The 16,012-nt window shown below is 37.8% G+C and overlaps 1 protein-coding gene across 1 annotated transcript in view; it reads left to right on the forward strand.

Moving 5' to 3' along the window:
* UMAD1 (UBAP1-MVB12-associated (UMA) domain containing 1) overlaps positions 1 to 4,348 on the forward strand; it is a 245,432-nt gene extending 241,084 nt beyond the window's left edge. Inside the window, exon 6 of the mRNA XM_057504547.1 lies at positions 2,927 to 4,348. The gene's annotated coding sequence lies outside the window, so the exon portion shown is untranslated. The remainder of the gene's footprint in view (positions 1 to 2,926) is intronic.
* Positions 4,349 to 16,012: the final 11,664 nt, after the last annotated feature.

Here is a 16,012-nt window from a genome sequence, read left to right on the forward strand (position 1 = left end):
TCTAGAAACACAATAGTTTAAGTAAACACTCATTGACACCACCACTATTTTCCCCTCTCTCAAAGTAATGATAAATTGAAAACAGCCTGACAAATATATTTTCTAAAATTCCCAGAAAGCTGATTTTGTATAGTTGTAAAGGATAGATGTGGAGTAGCAAAGAAATAATCTCATCCATGTTCTAAAACAGCAGGACATCAACTCTTACCCCATTACCTCTCCAGATAACAATTGGTCACTAAATGAACACTACCCTCAGTAATCTAACAAAGGATATGTTACTTTGAGAGATTAATACAGGTTTATTAATCATGCCATTAATAATATTCACATGAAATGTAAGTGTAATGGATAAGTGATTAAAGGGTGTTACATCTTTTAAAGTCATTGAGAAATACGGGTTTGTGGACATTATCTTTTGAGCATTTGTGTCATGTCACAAAAGGCATGACATAAATATTGGGAAATCCAGAATTCTCAGAATAGGTCTGACTCAATTCTCACTGCATTGACCTGAAAGACAAAGGATTCTTCTGTGTCAGGACTCTTTACACCATATGGTTTGGTGGATAGGTGTGAGTGAAAAAGAGAGAAACAAAGATGTATTGATTGATGTGTAGGAACTCTGTTGCAGTCAGTATATCAATATGTCTGTCATTAAATATTTTAGAGTATTTTTAGACTTATAGAAAAGGAATGAAAGTAGTGCTGTGTTCTTATACCTCCCACCCAGTCTCTGCTTTTGTTAACATCTTCCGCTGCTACAGTTCATTTGTTGCAACTGAGGAACCAACATGGGGACATTACTGTTAACAAAAGTCCACACTCTGTTCAGATTTCATCATTTTTCCCTAACATCCTTTTCTGCCTTCCTGCATCCCATTTGGTCATTGTGTCTCATTAGGCACCTTTTGGCTGTGACAGTTCCTCACTTTCCTTGTTTTTGATGACCATGACAGTTTTATGGAGTACTGGTCATATATTTCCTATAATGTCCCTCATTTGGAGTTTGTCTAATGTTTTCACATAGTTAGTTTAGGGTTATGGTTTTTTGGAGGAGGATTGCAAAGACAAAGTGCCCTCCAGTGAGTAATCATATCGAGGGTATATGCTATCAACATGACATCACCACTGATGTTAACCTTTATCACCTGGCCAAGGTAACATTCACCAGGGTTCTCCACTGTAAGTTACTCTCCATCCCCACTTTTCATACTCTAGTCTTTGGAATTAAATCACAAGTACAGCCTACATTCAAAGGGTAGGGAATTAAGCTCCACCTTCTTGAAGGGTAAGTAGCCACATAAATTATTTGGAATTCTTCCACGTGAGAAATGTATCTCTTCCCTTCCATTTATTTATCATTTACTTATTTATATTGGGATTCAAAGATACTCAGACTTTTTTTTCCAAGTCTAAATTAGTGGTGGCCAAGAGATATTTACATTTTTTTAAAAGTTAAAGAAAATTTGGAACATTTTATATGGTATAAATGATTACCATTTGATGTGGACTAGAGATACTCTATAATTTCCCCAGAATTCAGCTTCCTATAAATATCAGATGAATTTCTCCTTCACTTGCCATGACTGTAGCTAAATGCACAATAGATCCTTTCTGTAGGGCTACCTTGGAACCCTCTTAGAGGCTTGGCCTTTTCCTACCCCAGTCCCATGATTGTATCATACACCTAATGCCGTTCCTCAGCAAGTGGTGTAGAGGCAAAGTTATAATGTAATCGTTTTCCTCTTTAAAGAACCAAGATAACTTAAGAAACAGCTCCTCTCTACAATAGATAAGACTTTTTGTAATAGCAAAAAGAGAGTTGTGGTTCTGTAAGCTTCTAAGGAAAGAAACATTTCATTTTCAAGCTTTAAGGAGTAGTTTAAAGAAGCAGTATAAGGAAAGTTTTCTTTCAAGGGGGCGGGTGCACAAGAAACTCTATTTTTACCTCTGTCTAACCAAAAGTCACCCTGTACTAAAACGTAAAATTGATTTCGTCCAATTTCAGTTGGAGAAAGAATCAATCAAAGCAGAAAGCATCTTAGTTTGTCCTTGGAAGAGACCTGAATATAGTTTTTTGTCAAGAATTTGCCCAGACCAAATTTTCACCCCTAAAAGGAAATAAATTCCTTACAATCGAAGGTAAAGCAAAGGATAATTGCATCCAGAACAACCCGTCAGTACACTAATGCCCCACAGACAGCTTTTTAGTTCCTACCCTGACCAGAAAGGGAGTGAGACAATAGACCGTTTCAGAGGTCAGTTAAGGAGACAGCCTCCCGCTTAGGACTGCTGCCAAGGACGTGCGATCCAGTGTCTGACATCTGGGTTCTGCGGCTGCCAAGTCTGCCCCTTGTGTGGCCACAGGTGTTAGCTATAACTCTGAGATACATGGAAGAAGGAACAGGCTAACGTCAGTTTCATTGTGTGTTTGTTTATGTGTATGGTTTTTACTTTTAATTTTGTTTTTCAAAAGGCACATAATTTATTTTGCTTCAAAATTAATGTATTTATGCATAATAGCAAGGAGCATCTAGGAGGCTAACTAAGAAGCAGCTTTTGTTCAGGAAAAGGGCAAAACAAAGCCAAGTTCTTACACCTATGGGATACACTGTACATTAACATGCTGTGTGTGGCATTGTTAACTTAGTCATTTGATGAGGCCTTCTCAGGACCAAAAAAATAAATGGACCAAGAAAAGCAAACAGGAAGTTGGCCTAGGATAAAGCCGAAATACTCATTCTCTCCCTATAGTCTCCCTCTCATCCTTGTTTGGGGTTTTCATGAGAATTTGTGTTATCAAATGTATTTATGAGCCTGAAACAGACTGTCTCTAGTTCTTCTAACCCACATTATACCAGCTGTAACCATCATTTAACACAGTTTAAAGCAGTAACGCCAAGTTGTCCTCTTCCCCTTGCAGGAGACTTAGCTCTTGTTTATGAGGCAAATCTAAAAGTTTCTACATCAGGTAGGTATTTGAGATTCCTAACCCTAAAGATGTGAACAGCAGTAGAAATGAAGATGATTAAGAAAAGATAATGATACTAGTAAGAACATAAAAAGCCAACAGTTAATGGCAACATAACAAAACACATGCCTATATCTCCACAATTAAATATATATTTCCTCCTTGTTTTGCCTACTTTGTGTGTAAAATTAGAAATTGAATTTAATAGAGTGGAGGGAATCTTCAGATTTTCTCTTTTTATTCAATCTCTTCTAAGGAGAAATGCTTGAATCCTTAGGCCAATGTTTCTCCATATTTTAAAGCTAATGTACCTTACAAATGTTTTTTCACTGTGTCCTCTAAATATTCCACCGGCCAAGAATATTTTTGACAGATTTTGTGCCTATTATGAAGACAATAGGCAAATTGCATATGCTTTTTCAAAAGACAGCCACCACCACATTTCCCTTAAGAATCTATGCTCCCTTGTTGATGCTCTATCAGACTTACGCTTTGCACATAATAAATCCTCAATCAGGATTTGTTGAATGAAGGAGTGAACCAATGAGGTAAATCATTAAATTATCTATAAATAAGACTTCCCACAAGAAAGGAATAGAATTTCAAGACTTCTGTAGTTTTTCAGGCCCCAGTATGTTCCCCAAATGATCATGATGTTTAGTTTACCGAGTCTCTACAAATTGTGCCTTTTGTCTGTTCTGGGTACTCTCCATGTTTTTCAGGTTGTGTTTACCTCTGCCCGAAATGAGCCTGTATGTCCTCATGATGAGTAAGAACTGGTTCTAGACAATACAGTATTTTAGTGCTGTGGATTAACTCATTTCATTTGAGGTTTTATCTAGCTGCCAAGTTTCCCTTGAGTGTTCTGGTTATTTTTACGTCTATGCCTGTCCCAAAATTTGTTAATCTTATCTGACCTGTCCTTGAAAAATGTTTTCCTTTTTCATATGCTTTCCTCCATGCACTTTTGGGCATTTTAAATGACCTTGTTTCAGAAAAAAGATATTATTCTAGGAGCACTACTGCACCACTCCTGTAGTACAATTTGGTATCTCTGTCTTCTATTTCCTATTCAACCAATTCTCTTCCCATGCCATATAAACATGTTTAGGTCTTTCTTCTCTAATATCAGCTAAAGATATTGTTTTGTTCTCTTCAGAGTCAAGGTTCTTGAGTCATCTATGTTATGTCTCCATTTCCTTACTTTCTGTTCACTCATCAACCTTCTGTAATGTGGTTTCCCATCCCTGTTCAGAAGCTCCACCCAACAGCTTCATCCGAGAGCCACCTCCCACCTGCCAAATGCCCCATCTGTTTCTTTGAGACAGTTACCACTGTTGATCAATTCCGCTCTCCTGAAAATACCTTTGCCCTTGATTGCTGTGACACTGCTTTTCTGGTGTTCCTCCCATCTCTGTGACTATTCCATCTTCCACCTTTGGAAACTTCTTTTCCTAATTCCACCCCTAAAATGTTGGTGGTCCCCAGAATTCCATCATTGGCTCCTTTCTCTTCCCCTTTCTGTCTTTTGCCTGCACAATCCTATTCATGCCCATCTTCCACTATTGGTACCCTAATCGATCTCTAGCCCAGAACTCTCTAAAAGTTCCATATCCACAACTTGTTATGACAACCCTCTTGACTCTTACTCTCAGCTTCTCTAGCAGACCGTGGTAGCTGTTGTTTTTATTTGCTCCACACTCTTTCTCATCCTCCCTTTTTCTTTGGAGAATTCCTTCCTCACTACATCGGGTCCTGATGGGAAATAGCATGCTATTATCACTCCCCCACCCCAAGCAAAAAGACACATAAGCCTGACCTGTTCCAATCAGCACCCTTCTCACATGTACTATATCTATTAAATATAAACATACATTTAACTGTACTAAATGTAAGGAGAAAGCTGCACCTCTTTTGCTGGCATACTGCTGACAGCCATCCTCCCATCCCATGTTTCAAGGTCTCAGCCTTATCATGTGAGGCCCTGGATTACCCAAGCGGGAAATCTAGACATCTATCCGTTCTTCCTGCTTACTCCCATCCATACTCAGTTGCTAATAAACCTATGGATTCTATATCTTGAAGACTTGTCTCCCAAATGCGTTGCTCTTCTCCATACCTACTGTGCTACTTCAGGCCAGGCCTTTATCAGTTCTTACTGATCAGTCTGCATCCAGTTTAGCCCTTCCCATCCATCCTCTAGACCAAAGCCAGAAAGAATTTATTTAAAAACAGATTAAATCCCTCAATAGCTCAGGAGAATTGAAGCGCCTTAAGGCGAGTAGGGACCCCTGCCTGCCTCTCTAGTTTCCCCTCCTGATACTCCTCCTCCTGTCCTCTGTGTTCTTAACCTAGTGCACAAAGCCACATCTCTCAACATCCTTACATTCTGTTCTTTTTGCCATGCTCTTACCTTTGTCTTTTTCTTTTTTTGTGTTTGCTGTTTTGTTTGTTTTCATGGTCATAAAATATTGATTAAGGTATACTTTAGGGAATATAGTGAATATAAAATTTAGGATCACATTATGAAACCATTTCAGTCCTCTCAAAAGTCAGCCCGGCCCTCAATGCTCCGCAGATATAAAACCACTAATGGAACTCACTGAAAGCAGTCTGACTAGTACAGAAGAGGCTTTTCATGAACATTTTCAAGTAGAGCATCTGAATACCTCTTTTAAGTGCAAAATCACACCACATTTCACCTATGCAGCAACAATGCATTCATATTGTTCTCATTAGTCACTAATAGTCAACTTGCATAAAACACCCAAAAAAAAGTGTAATAGAGCTCATAAAATGGGCAAAAAATGAACCTGTCCTTGCAAAACACATACTGTAATGGAAGAAGAAACATTCAGGAAAGTATTATGCACACTACAGAAGCCACCTTTATTTCAGTGAGCTCAGGTGACCCAATCCATAGCTGAGTTCTTTCACAAGGTTTCCTTCAGGTATCACCTCCTCTGGGAAGCCTCTCCTTCTTCCTCCAAAGCTGGACTGGATGTCCTTCCATGTTCCTGTATTATCCTGTGCTCTCCTCTTTCAAGGTTCTTGATCCACAGTGTTGTAATTGTTTACTTGTCTACTTCATAACTCTGTGAATGGATCTTAATATACACTTCCATGTTTACCATAATGCCTGACTCATAGTTTGTGCTCAGTAAATTTGCTGAATGGGCAAAAGATTGATTCACCATTGATTCAAGGAAATGTATGGAGAGGTTTTATCCCATCTGCATTAGAATTTGCCCTTGAGTCTGTATTGGAAGACTAGGCAACCTTTTAAATGTTCACACTAGAATGTGCTACATTTCCTTAATATTCCCAGACTTACTTTGTATCCTAAGTAATATAGCTTCTTAAAATTTTTAGAAGTAGAAATGTACCTTTCATTTGGTTAGCTGTATCAATACCACCACAATAACAATATTTTATATTTATTATAACCTTTAAACAGTGTTAAGTCTAGATTAAATTTCTGGAGTATAAGTGATGATGAATCTATTGTATCTGGGGGTTTATTTTTGTTATTCTTTAATGTACATGTAGAGGGAACTTTCTTCTGCCTTCTGCCAAATCAACATTGATTAATACTAATTAAATTACATGGCTCTTTTAAAATCATAGATTTTTGTGGAATTAAATATATACCATAAACATTAAGTGCCTGATGTTTTCATGGGCTGTGCTGTGGCATTTTGTTTTGATGTAACCTAACCTTACTGATGGATTTGGAAACATTAACTCTTTTGGTGGTGGTATGCATTCTTAAAGAATAATCTCATTTAACTTGTAAGGAAGAACAAATAATTATCTGAGGAAATAAGACCATCATATTGATTTTTTCCATTCAATCAAAGCAGGTTCTAAAATATTCTGCCGGGTTCATTCATTTGGTAGCCAGTTTACTGCATGAATTCACCTTTTTAATTTCTGTAATGGATTAGAATGATTTTGTACTATAATGATTAGTCAATTGAATTTCTAGCCAGTATAGTCACCACATCAGCTTTTGCAACCTCTGAAATGCCCCTCTTCATGTGTACACTCCTTCCCAGAGATGCAAAGATGCAAATGCACATTATTTTCAACAAATGGAGAAAACAGTAGTACCCAATCTCTTAAAACTTTCAGTTAGTCTATAAAAAGAAAAATTCCCTTTATATTGGTGAACAGAATTCCACATTTCTGTTGTGTAAATAACTTGTAAATACTTTATAACATCAAGAAGTAATAAAACCTGCCATTAGACAAACTTTATAGCAAAAACAGTCCCCAGAACTAAACTTGAAAGGAAGTTCTTAATCTTTATTACCTTCCTATTCTTGATTAAAACACTGTGTTGAATGACTATCAGGGGTTAATAGTTTTTTGTTTTTTTAATTTCCTAATTGAAAGACTATGTGCTCAAACTATCCCTGCTCACCTTAGGTTTACCCTGGTCACTTTGAGTGACTCTGGTTTCCCCAGTTAGCTGTGGACACCTACCAGAGTGACTGTAGGAGTGAGACCCCTTCTGGAGCAAAGCAGCTGTCAGGGTGTGTATTATCTCCATTCAGCTTTTCTAGTGTTCCCGGAGGAGATACACTTGAGGCACAGTTTTTTTCATGTAGACTGTGCTAAAAGCCTCTATCACCACCCTGCAGGCCGGGACTCCCAGGGCCTGCTGCTAGTGCTGTGCAGGGGGACAGCAGATGCTATACACACCTGTGGGCCTGCTTTGTTATGCTTGTTAAATACAAAGTGCCAGCAATGGACCTGGTGCTTGATGAAACAAAAAACACAATAGACAGGGGCCCTGTCCTTACAACCTTCCACTCCAGAGTATAAAATAGCAGGTAGCATTCACCGTATCAGGTTGACTGACAAAGGCAAGCTTGGTCATCCTGAGATGCCAGGTAGGTGAGCTGATTTAAATGAAATGTAAAGAGGTGACTGGGAGGGCATGTGGTGGTTATTTGGAGGAACCTAAGAAAATTTGTTGGGAGCTAGTTTTGGTTTTTTTTAGTTAATATATACTCTCTTTGCCTAGCGTGTGTGTGACAGGAACCACAACAATGTGGGAAAAGAGCAGGTCGGGGTGGAGGTGGTGGGATAGAAGGAGAACCCGCAGCACCAAGAAATGAAGCCATAGTCTTTCGTGACTAGCCTGGAAACGACAAGCTACTTAGGACCTGTGTACTTTTTGGGCACAGCCCTTGCTGTTGAACCTTATTTCCCAAGGGGGCTCGGGCAGATGAACCTCTCTCCTGCCCACTCAGCCTTCCACCACCTCTCTAGCACCCTGTCATGCCTCTGTGGATGATATGTCTTTCTTTTGGTTTTCTGTTCTGTTCTGCCTACACCCATTCTACCCACTGCTCAATGCAGCTGGAATTCTAGCTCCCTTGTGAACGTTTTTCTGAGCCTGGACTTCACACACCATCTCAGAAGCCCTCCTCCACCTGGCATTCTGATTTTCTCACTGTGTCTTTCCACTTGCTTTCTAAAGATACTGTGTTGTGAATCTTGATCCTCTAAACAAAACTGCAAGATACAACAGGGCAAGCAGATAATTATTCTATATCATAGAACACATTGCACACAGGAGGTGCTCATGGAGCCATGAATAACTGACTTACAAATATTATTCCAGTTTTTTACCTTAATTGATGGATCTCTAGACACTCGTCTGAACGATCTTCAGGGCCAAAGTGAGACTTGCTATTATCACTGTCATCAGAGGCCTTCCCTCCTCTTTACTTTTTTCCGACTCCCTGTTTTAATGTGTTCTTCAGTATATGCACCCTTCCCATACCAGATCCTCTCCCAAAAATCTCTCTCCCACCAGCTAAAAAGTTGACCTGCTATGCCTCTCTGCTGTGGACAGACTGTTTACTTCTCCTCTCTGCCTATCCCTGCTACTTGGAGGTGGAGGTTTATTTTTCTCATGTACAAAATAGTAACCCTTCCTGGGACCTGCCATGACAGTCACTATATGGAGTTTCTGCTTGATACCTTTGCGAATAAAACATTAGGTACAAAGGATAAAAGTCAGTAATATGTATGAATTTTAAACAAAATTCAAATTTAAAAAGTACTTAGGATGAGGACGTCATAAAAGCAATTTAAGTGCCTTGCTCATTGATAAGTTTGGAGAAATAACACAGCCCAGTACTAGAGAAATGTGTGAAGCTCAGGACTGATTACAGGGCTATTTCATCATCACCAGAGATGTTTATGAAGTGCCTCCTTTTCTTCTTAGTCATTTTCAAAAATTTAATCATTATGTCCAGGAAGGAAGGTAAAGAGGGAGGGAGGGAAAGAGGAAGAAAGGAATGAAAAAAGTGGGGATTGTCCATCATAATTTAAGATGGCCACAGACCCTTGGGAGTATTGTTTGTCTTAAATTGCCTGATAAGTCCAATTATAGTTTTATTTCAGCACACCCACATGCTACTACATTCCTCCTTGGAACAAAAGACAGTTGACTGAGTGAATGTGGTAGGATGGTATAATTTTAACTTGTATTCGCTGAGTTCTTAGGTACCAAGCACTGTGCTAAGTGCTTTAAAACCTTATTGCCAAAAGGTGGAACTTGAATGCTCATCAACAATGAATGGATAAACAAATGAAGAATACACATGCAGTAGAATATTATTCAGCCATAAAAAGTAATGAAGTTCTGATACATGCTACAAAATAAGTGCACCTTAAAAATGTTATACTAACTAAAGCCAGACACAAAAGGACAAATTTGCATTAGTCTACTTGTATGAAATATATATATAGGCAAATTTATAGACACAGTGAGTAGATTTGAAGTTATCAGGAACTTGGTGGAGGGTTGGGGTAGGTGAAGAAACGGCAGTTATTGCTTAATTAAGAGAGTTTCTGTTTGGGATGATGCAAAATTTTAGAAATAGATTAGTGGTAATGGTTGTACCACACTGTGGATGTAGTTGACTTGTACACTTAAAAATGGTTAACATAGCAAATTTTGTGTTATATATATTTTACCACAAAAAAAAATAGTGGGAAAATGCCATTATTAACCTAATTTGAAATCTGAGTATATCAGGAATGTCTAAACAAATAGGAGTTATATATTCTAACATAACAAGAAGTCTAGGAGGATTATATGACATTGGTTCATGGTCTCGACAATATAATCTTCTCTTTGAGTCTCTCAGTTTTCCCTAATGATAGCTAGATGGCTACTGCAGCAACTCTACATATTGATTCCATGTTCAAGGTAGGAGGAAGAGAAGAAGGGAACACATCAGTCTAATCTTTTTCTTATATCAGGAAAAACAAAAGCTTTCCTCATATTCCAAATAAATTTCCACCTCTTTCTTGGGTGGAACTGTGCCTCAGGCTATCCTTAGTTGCAAGGCAAGGGAGGCTGGCAAGTTGAATTGAGGTGGCCCCTGAACAATGCAGGAGTTAGGGGCATCCACACCCCACACAGTCATAAATTTGCATATAGCTTTGGACTCCAAAAAACTTAACTTCTGATAGCCTACTATTGACCAGAAGTCTTACAACAGTTAACACATACTTTGTATTTATTGTATTATATGCTGCATTCTTACAATAAAATAAGCTAGAGAAAACATTTTCTCAAATTGTCACAAATCTCCAAAAAGTTTTCTAATATATTTATTGAAAAAAATCTGCACATAGTTCAAAATGTGCATGTAGTTCAGACCCATGTTGTTCAAGGGTGAACTGTGTTTAGCTTTTCCGGCCTCTACAGTTGAGGCAGCAAGAAGGTGGATTGAAGTGTCTATTAAGAAATGAACACTATCTGGCACAATGACAAAATTGAGGAACAGAAAGGTTTAATCAGTTTTGTAGCCTGGCAGTTGACAGTTTATGGACAATTCTTTGTTGTGAGAGGCTGTCCACCATGTTTTGGCATATCCTTTAACATCCACTTATCAACTTCTTCCTTTAACAAATTAGGAAGAAGTTACCTGCCTTTCTCTCCCTACATGGAGAGATTGTGGAGATCAGATCAACTCATTCTTTGATACCTATTCCATGCAAGACAGAATAAGGAATAGTCCCTACATGCATTACATTTACATTTGCTTACATTCGATTCGCTGACTATAGAATCTTTCTTATTTATTTCAAACCCTTTGCATAGTGCTTAACACATAATAAACATTCAAAAAGTAACTGATTTTTGTTTTGTTTTGTTCTGTAATATAGCAATTTAAAATGCACCTGAACAATATATTGCTGACTGATGACCTTAGGAAAGTGGGTGCTCATTGTTGTCTGAGTATCTTATGTAGGTGATTTGTATGAAGAACTAGCTGTACCCCTGAATATACAACTTAGCTGTCTATTGATTTGGGGTAATAAAGTGTTCAGAAAATATCTGCTTTTTAAAATGGGCAGATAGAGGTGGAAACGAGATGACTTTGAAAGTAACTGTTGTTTGTTCTCTTATCTGAAAATAACTGTACTCCTTAGTTAGGATTTCTTTGAGTTACTAAAACTATAGATGAGAGTTTGGAGAGAGAGGATAAATAATTCTTCCTGAACCCTATATTTTTGACACTTTTTCCAAGCTGTTGAAATATATGTGAGATATTACCATTAAAGAGTTACAAGAAAATAATCCACAGCTTTACTTTATGATTTCATATGGCTGTAAAGCAAGTTCCTCATGGGATACAGCAGTCACTTTTATACTTAGAGTGTTAGTTTAAAATCACTATAACAACTACTAATAATGACTTTATTTGCTAGAAAGGCTTATATTCTATACTAAATTTTGGCCTAAGGAGCTGATATTACTCCCATTATGTGAAGAGTCACAGGATAATCTTACAAAATGTTCATAGCTAAGCACTGGATTTTGTCTTCTCTGCAATGTACCAGATCCCTTAAAGAACTCCTTCTTTGCTTAAAGGTGGCTGATATTTAATTTGAAGTTGTTGCTGGTCCCCAACTATTTGACATGGATGTCTTACTACCTGTTAGCCATCACCTCAAAAACATAATTGAATATGTATATTCATCTCTTCTGAAATACCACTTTCCTTCCAGTCAACCTACTTCACCTCTTCTCCCATACCCTTGTTATATTCATTTTATCATATATATCAGTTTTTTAACTGCAAGAACTGAATTGCCTGACTATAAAGTTGAAAACATAGAAGTCATGAGCTTCTGGGCTAAAGTTGTCCTAACAATCCTAACTCCTCTTACGGCCCCCTCTGCATGCCCCAGTGCCCATTTCATAGCCCAGCTAGTCATCCCCATCCTTTATAGAAAAACAGTATTTTTTGGTTTCCTGGCTTTTACTTGATTGTGTTCAAGTGTTCCCTTCACCTTGGAATTTCTCATTTATTTTTGTTTCTTTCTACTTTATCCTTTTTATTCTAAGGAAGGTTAGAGATTATATATATTGAAGAAAAATATGTATCCCCGAATTGAAATTCCTTTGAGTCTGAGGTAGGTTTTTTCAGACTGGGGTGAAACTCTTTGTCTAGATTTATTTTTCCCTTGTGGTTGCTTGGATATGTTAAGGACTTCCCACATCTCTTCAACTGGCCTTTGGGATCCACTAGAATGAATAGAGATGCTCAGGAAATGTCTCTTAAATGAATGTAATAATAAATGCACCTTAAAGTATTTATTTTCTACCCATGTCTTATGTCACACACCATGCAACTGGGGTTCTGCCAGGTGGGTGCCAGGACCTGGATAGTATCATTCTGGTTAGGACTTCCTATAGGCATGGTATCAACCAAGCCAAAGACCAATTATTATTGTCTCTTATAAAATAGAACTTTACTGTAGCACATAAAGACAAATATATAAAGGAATATTCTATTTAATTAAAAGTCACAAAATAAAACCTATACTCCGTATTGTAAACACTCACTTTTTTCGAAAGTCACATATAAAGCCAGGGCTAAAGAAATACATGTATCTAGGTATGGTCGAGTACCTCACCAACATTCAGCTGTTCAGTCACTATAATCTAAATTCAGTATTTTCTTGGGCTTAAGTAGATCCCAGCTTAAATACAGAGCTTTCTGGGGCTTGTCCATGTGAAGTTTTTGAGGAAGTTTCTAAAAAGCCTTACATTTCTCTCTAGTATAAATGATCTTTTCTTGCCGGTTCTCAATTTAAATTGAGGAAGAAGCTTATTTGCCATTCCAGGAGTAAAGATCCATTTGCTTTCCTAAGTTGTTTTCTTCTCTAACCTAAAACATACAGAAAGAGAATGTCCAAAACAGAAAGGAAAAAAAAAAGTGTTAGCACTTAACCTAGTCACAAAGGACATTTTCATTGCCACTTCCCAAATCCCCACAACCTCCCTGTGTCTACTCTGGCTTCTGTCTGCCTTATTTTTAAGCTGTATCTCTTTTCTCAGAAACCTTTTTAAAAATAGAACACTCACTCATACACACCATTATAAATATTAAGTAGAAATAGGATATTTTTTTTCACCCTTTACGGTCATCTTTATAGTGCATTTTACCTACCAGAGTTGTGTAATGACTTATGAAACTTAACACAGTTCCTTTTAAGGACATTAAAAACTTCTCTTTCCTAAGGAAGTGACACAAAATTCTCCCAAGTGGTACTGTTTGGAAAGTATTCTAGAAGTTTAGTACTGAGGAAGCAACACCAACTGTTTGGCAGCTCGGACTGAGCTCCTCTGGAGAGGCAGCCCGTGTGCAGAGTCTGCAGAGCAGGACCCAGAGGAGCATCAGAAGCTCCTCCAGCCACTCAGACTCTTGGTGGATGGGGGAGCTAAGAGAAGAGGAAGCGGAAACTGCGGTTGATTTCAGGCTCCTCTGGCTTGCCTCTTGTCTCTAGGCACAGCCCAGAGATGCTCCGGCAGGAGTGGGAGCAGCTGGACAGATTAAGAAAGGCCTTTGTCCCTGCCATTTGCTAATAGACCAGATTTGGTGTGACAGATACAACATAGACAGGCAGGACTTCAGGCAAGTCCAGAAAGATCTGAATATTCCAAAGCTTATTCTTGATTAGCCAACTTTAGGTTTTAATTGTTTGGAATTTTTTAGACAGAAGTAAGTGGATCTTCACCATATGGACATTTTGAGGAATACATCACCTTTTCCTTACAATAAAACACCTAACTTTTATTTTAATAACACTAAATGCTTTTATTTCACTTCTTTTTTTCCTGTGAAGACAGATCACCATTAAGAATGTCTACAAAGAAATAATGGCAAATAACAAAATCTCTCAACATCTATTTTTATGTGCTGTTACAAACAGCCATGTGTTGTTGTCTTTTTTTCTCTTAATCGTTCTGAAAAAAATTTGTGACCAAGGATGATGTGGAAAACTTCAGTATTAAAAATAATGCTGTAATCCTAAGTAATCCAAAAGGGAAATTAATTTTTGCTTTGAAGGTGTTCACTAGCACAAACACTAAAATAATGAGTAAACTGGCTCTCCTGAGAAAATGCCAACTGTCACCTGCTGCTTCCCACTGGGCTCCAGGTGTAACAAGCCTCGCTCACTGCTCTAACTTCTGACTTGTGTCAGGAGACTTAAGAAGGACATCTCTTCAAGCAATTAGACACAATCCATTGCATTGTTAGACTGCAGCTTTTCTCATTGTTAAGTCACTCAGCATTAGCTGGTTTCCTTACCGAGAGAAACTCTCATTGCTATTGAAAAATAATAATAGTAACACAAGGCAACTCAAAGAGCAAAGGATGTTTAAGGTGATGGCATCTCATCATACAGCCCTCTAGGGGCAGCCAATGTGATGAAGCACTATTCAAACCCATACAGAGACCAGTCCCTAGGGAATGGCTTTGTTGGAAATTCAGACAATGAAACAATAATTTCACTCTTGAACTTTATAGCAGATTTGGAAATATGTGTAATATTAATAATTTAAATTCATTTTCTGTAATGTTCCGTGTTATTATATAAAAGGTTGAAGTTGAAAAAAAGAAATAAAGGTCTTCAGCAACCCATTAAGTGAATAATCATTCACTGAAATATTCCAAGTTGACTTTGGAAATGCCACTTACAGATCTGGCTTGTTGAAAGCACCTTTTCCTGTGGCCCCTTCCCTTCAAACTGACGTATCTCAGTGCCTCCTACCATTTAAGGGGTGATACAGGCTCTGCCACTCCAAGCTGTGTTCCTCAACTCCCACCCATAAAACTCATAAATATCTTCATCTGTTAGTGTTTTTCAAGAGTAATAGCAGATGTGCGCCATACTATGCACAATCTTAATTGTGCATAGTATGTTTTAAAGGTTCACGGTTCCCCCAAAAGAAAATACCTCAGCATAACTATATCCAAACTAGTGTCATATTTCACTAAAACAATACCTGCTTTTGATAAGTGGAGTTACAGGCCAGAAGATTTTTGGGGTAGAGGTTTGGGTAAGTGACAGCACTAAACCTAGGTACAGGTAGAGAATCAAAACCTGAATGGGAGAGAAAGTCAAAGGAGAAAACAAAACAAAAAAAAACCTTCTAAGTACATTATCTTCCCTTGCAATGCTGACATGGAAATAAAAATTAAAGATATTAAAATGCCACTGGGGAAAAAAAGCTATGAAAACTTTTCACAAGGATATATAATGATTTGTATGGCCTAGTCATCTAAAAAGAACTTAAAGATATATGTATCTCTACACCAGCCTTCAAAATATCTAAATTGAAGTTTAGGACATTAACCCAAATATGTTAACTTTAAAAATACTTATCCTGAACAAAACTAATAAAATAGAAAATATCAGATAGAATTCAAGAAATCCCAAGGTTGCTTCTAGCAGCTATTCATAACTCTGTTGGAATGCTGGCATATCAGGTGTTTTTCTAATCCTTTCCATGATGACTTTATTGATTGCCTCTAGTTTTCCCTGTTGCTCTCCCTGAACTATATTATTAATTTTGTGCTATGCTAGTGATCGTTTATGTTGACAGATTTCCTGAGGACTGTTGATAAGCTCTGCCTATAAGATATCCCATTTTTTCTCCCTGTTGGTGTATTCATGCAATTTATAACTTTAGCATATGAGTTAACTCAG

The sequence above is a fragment of the Manis pentadactyla genome, chromosome 7, assembly GCF_030020395.1.
Source record: "Manis pentadactyla isolate mManPen7 chromosome 7, mManPen7.hap1, whole genome shotgun sequence".
NCBI lineage: Eukaryota > Metazoa > Chordata > Mammalia > Pholidota > Manidae > Manis > Manis pentadactyla.